The 5,312-nt window shown below is 35.5% G+C and overlaps 1 protein-coding gene across 3 annotated transcripts in view; it reads right to left on the bottom strand.

Moving 5' to 3' along the window:
- Dzip3 (DAZ interacting zinc finger protein 3) overlaps positions 1-5,312 on the bottom strand; it is a 113,359-nt gene that overhangs the window by 102,696 nt on the left and 5,351 nt on the right. For 2 of the 3 annotated variants that reach the window (XM_029567509.1, XM_029567510.1), the window contains exon 2: positions 1,468-1,655. The exons of the other annotated variant lie outside the window; for it this stretch is intronic. The gene's annotated coding sequence lies outside the window, so the exon portion shown is untranslated. The remainder of the gene's footprint in view (positions 1-1,467; positions 1,656-5,312) is intronic. 3 annotated transcript variants of the gene reach the window in all.

Genomic DNA, 5,312 nt, shown 5'->3' with positions numbered 1-5,312 from the left:
GTGTTATGAGTAACTGAACAATGGACAGGGAAGACCCAATTTGGTGAGGTTTTGTATTCAGGTTCAATTTGAATTAATATAAGGTGCTTGGGAAAGGTTCAGACTGAAAAAGTTTGAGGACTAAAATTATTATAGGCAACATGATGGAAGGAAGGAAGGAAGGAAGGAAGGAAGGAAGGAAGGAAGGAAGGGAAGGAAGGAAAGGAAAGGAAAGGAAAGGAAAGGAAGGGGATGATGTCTCAAAACTGAATACTTTCTAGGGCCATTGCAGACATTTTGAGATTGGTGTTCCTTACTAAAAAAGGTTAACTCTTATAGATCTGATTATGTCTGATGGACAAAAAGCAATATACATTCATGGCGGTTTTATTATGGTAAATTGTCATTGTCAGTAAGAATACTATAATGAAAAGCCACAGACTACTTGCCTTAACAAACAACAGAAATTTCTCCAATCTAGAGGCTAGAAGTCTGGGATCAAGATGCCATCATAATCAGTTTTGATGATTAGGCTGCAGCCTGCTGATTTCCTGTTGTATCTTCATGTGGTAGAAATAGGGTGAGAGTTCTCTAAGGTCCAGAAAGCTCTACCCCATAAACAAATTTATTTCTTAAAGGCCCTATGTCCTGGTGGCTGGAAAGATGGTTCAGCAGTTAAGCTCACTCACTGCTCTTACAGAGGACCCGAGTTCGATTCCCAGCACCCACATGGCAGCTAACAACTGTTCGTAATTCCAGATCCAGGGGATCCAATGCCCTCTTCTGAACTCTGTGGGTACTGCATGTCATGAGTGCACCTACCTACATGCAGGCATTATACTCATATACATAAAATAAATTTTAAAAAATTTTTAAAAGGCTCTATTTCCTAATACCATCAGACTGAAGAACTACGTATCAACACATGGGGGAAGGACAAATTCAACCCACTGCATAGGAGCTCCATGACTCCAGCATTCTGAAACGCTATTCCATGCTAGTGGGCTTTTGGAAGACAAAAATGGCTAAGGTGATTGACAAGGCTTGACTCAAAGACAAGAATTACCTATTAGCAGTCTAGAGAGTGAATAAAAACACTGATTATGGTTTTTAATCTATTGTGTTTTCTCTTTAGTATTTAACTTGCTGGCAAGGTCAAAAAATGAACTTACCTAGATAAGAATAGCCAAAATATTATTTTTCCCATCAAATAAACTCCAGGGCTGATAATGGTTGGAAAACCCTTGTAAAAGTGATCAAAATTTTGATCACATATTTTTTTGTTTCCACCACCCTCAAATCTGTCCAGTTCAGCTTTTGCCATATTACAAAGACAACTGTTACAACTACTTGGCAGCTCAAGCTAGTAAGCAAAAGCACTGAAAGGTATACTCATGGCTTCCTTGTTACAAATCAGCCAGTATAAGAAACATGCCTGCCTACAGCAAAATTAGCATTTTGTCAGATGATTTTAAGACAGGATCTTACCTTATAGGACAAGGTGGCCTTGATCTCACAGTGCTCCTGCGTCAGACTTCTGAGCACTGGGATTATAGGCATGTACTACCATGTTTGGGCTAATTCATCTTTAAATCTACTTAAATTTAGTCAGTTACTTCTGGAGTTACACAGGGAAACCCACTATATTGGTTGCTTTTCTTGTTGTAGAAAAACACCTAAGCAGAAACAATGAAAGAGGAGTTTATTCTGGCTTACAGTTTCAGGAGAGACATTCCATTAAGGCAGACAAGGTACAGGAGCAAAATCAGGAGGCTGCTGGTTACATTGCATCCAGTCAAAAAGGAGAATGTGAGAAGGAAATGATGCTGGGCTATAAAACCTCAAGGAAGGGACCCAGGAACCCTCCTCCTCCTTCACCTCCTAAGAATCATAACCTTTCTAAACAGTGCCACCAGCTGGGAACCAAGTGGTCAAGCACATGAGCCTATGAGGGAGATTTCACATTCAAACCACAACATTTATATAATATGTGTAGTATTTCCTTTTTACTATTTGGAATACACATACGATGGATATATATATGTTACGATTTACCTGAAAAAAAAAAATGCCAGTTTCAAGTATTTACAAACAGCTCTATGTTTATAAATTGTTGTTCAGAAAAGCATGTTGTTCAGAAAAGCAGGTAGAAATCACTGGATAGAACATATACTACCCTTAAGCACATTATTGAAAAGGGGAGTTTCTTCAGCAATTAAAAATGTCATCATTACAGGTAGATAAGTGTGACAAAAGAACAACGGTGAGGCATAACACAGGAAGAGCTAGTAATCATCTAGGGAGCAGGAGACTGTTACTGTGGCAAAGGTGCCCTCTATCTCCAACCTGCTCCACCATGTAAGAAAACTGGCTATTCATTCCGATCTTAAAAAGGCACATCATTTTAAGGTCAGGAAACAGATTAAGCTTTTGGTTATGAAGTTTCATTTCATATAAAAATGATACTTAGTGGTTTCAATGAAGGTAAGATTTCATCAGCTCTTTTGTACCAAGCTATGGAATGAGTAAATAAGTGTAACTCTAAAGGATAAACTTACTACAATCCATTTTAAGATTTTAACTAAACTTAAGAGGTCTCGTCACTAATAAATCATTCAGGAAATTATGTTAGCTGTATATTCTTTCCACAGTTCCCCATTACTTCTAGTGCTGTATTTGACTTTATATACATTTAGCATGCCAATATGAGCTGAGCTAAGTAATATGCATAATAAGGACAATCATGTTATTATTGGTCAGCAAATAATATTTTAAATATAAACAATTATCTCTAAGACTTCACAGTGAATTATTCACATTAATTTTTACAGAGTGTTTTTAATTCAATAAAGTAATTCAGCAAACTTAGTAGCCAGACACTACAAGTAATACTGAAATGAAGAATTATGCCTGTCTAAATGAGCTCTCAAGGTTAAAAAGTTTTTGGACATAAATACAAATTTTATTTGATCACATATGCCCTAAATCACTGGAAAGGCTGATAAAACCCTGAAAACATATGAACATCATTAACTTATGAATTATATGTAAGCATAGCTAAGAAAATGAATAAGGATAAAAATTTAAAAGTTGGGGGGGGGGGCTGGAGAGATGACTCAGCAGTTAAGAGCACTGTCTGCTCTTCCAAAGGACAGGTTCAGTTTCCAGCACCCACATGGTGACTCACAACCATCCTTAACCCCAGTTCCATAGGTTCTGACACCCTATTCAAGTCTCCAAAGGCACTGCACACACATGGTACAATTATATACATGCAGACAGAAAACTCAATACACACAAAATAGAATTTTTTAAATTTAATATCTGTCCTACAACTCAGTAGACTGTACTGACATATCCCCTAAACTGTCCATACTTTACTCTGGACACCACTATCTTAGAATATCATTGCACTTTAATTCAAGAAATAGGAATCTACCTATTTCATAAATTTGACAGAATTTATTTCCTGAAACTAGAAATTTTTAATGAGAAATATTAAGGACCCTGCTCTCTACAAAGTAGGTATGCCTTCAAGAAATAGTAGCTATTATTAAAATTGATTACTGTGCTCTAACTTACATGTATATTTTTCATCTTTACTTAGGAAGCTGAATCCAGAAACTATGTGTAGTAATTGTATAAAACAAAAATCAAAGAGGCATTTTGACTGTAGGATATGAAATTAGATGTGAAAATAAGGGAAAAAAGTATTTATTGGAATTATCAAGATTTGTACTCTTTAAGAAATATTTATTTTTATTTTATGTGTATGAATATATTGCCTTCATGTGTCTAAGTGCACCTGTGTAGTCCGATGTCCACAGAGGTCAGAAGATGAAAATGAACTTCCCTAGAATTGAAGTAACAAACAGGTGTTAGTCACCATGTGGGTGCTAGGCATCAAACCCAGGCCCTCGGCCAAAGCACTGAGCTATATCTCCCCAGCCCCAAGACTTATACTCTTAACACAGACATAAATGTTTTGAAATGTGTGACAAGAAAAATCAGGAATTATTTGAAAGTGACAAAGTGAATTTTATGACTTGACAAATCATTTATAGTAACTAAATTTTAATACTTTATAATTGAAAAAGAAATGTCTTTGTATAATTTCATCATTGTGTAAACATGATAGAGTTTACTTATATAAACATATGTTGTGGTCAATCACTAGACATGGCCTCAACGCAATATACAGACTTGACAAAAGTTGCTTCTGGCTTAACATTGCATTCTATTTTACAGTAAATTTTGTTTTATAAGTACTAGCACACTGCAAGGTAATTATAAAAGTATGTTATAACAAATTCATGAGCCAGTAATAATTGATTATAAAATATTATGCATAAAACAATTGTATATGCTATATTTTTATATGATGTGGGCATGTAGTGTGTTGAGTTATGACATTATGGCAGCTAGGTCATAGGAAATTTTCACTTCAATTATGATCTTATGGGACCAGCATAACAGGCGTCAATGATCAAAATGAATGTGCCTATTATTTTGATGGAAGAAGTAATTTTTTCTTTTTATAGCTTTTCTGGTTTTGTAATAAAAGGTTAGCAATTCTGAAAAATGGGTAACATTATACAAATTTCATTTTTGGCTCAGCACAAAGGGTGAAATCTGTTGAATATCAGTATTTGAATTGTTTTAGCTATAATGGGTTTATGATACCTAATGATCACATGCTTAAACCTGTTATTTTCTACCACTGGATATTCTTACTTGAATTTTTGGAACACAGGTCAATGAAATATTTGTTGTATATATCTACCAAATATTCCTCTTGTTTTGGAACCTGGGCCAATCAAACATTTATTGTATGGCTATTTATGTCTACTAAATAATCCCCATTTTTAGATTTGGTCTCACATCTCCAATAGAATATAAGTTCCCCAAGTCAGGAGTTGTTTTTCACTGTGTATTTTAAGCACTCAACATCAATTTAATGAATGATGTAACCTATCCCTTTGCATACCTTAAGGTAGAAGAGGATGGTGATGAGTAGACTGACTGTCCTGCTAACACAGAGTTCTCCTTTAGAGACCAAAAAACGGTAAATAGGTTCCTTAAGAAGTTCAGATGACTGGGGTTAAGACAGCACTTGTGTTCTCTAGCAGCCACTTAGTCAGCTCTGCTAGTTTTTCCACATCTCTCCAACTTCTAAGTATTTTAAGTACTCTGGGGTTGAGACCTTGGATCTTCTCTAGCCCTAATGACTTCATCATTTAGCTTCAAGGTTTTAATTTCTCTCCAGCCCTGCTTTCTTTACTAATAATACATATAATTACTCAAGATCTCTTAATAGACATCTTAACATAATC

The sequence above is a fragment of the Nannospalax galili genome, unplaced genomic scaffold, assembly GCF_000622305.1.
Source record: "Nannospalax galili isolate Female #2095 unplaced genomic scaffold, S.galili_v1.0 scaffold261, whole genome shotgun sequence".
NCBI lineage: Eukaryota > Metazoa > Chordata > Mammalia > Rodentia > Spalacidae > Nannospalax > Nannospalax galili.
This window is presented reverse-complemented; position numbering and strand designations above follow the sequence as displayed.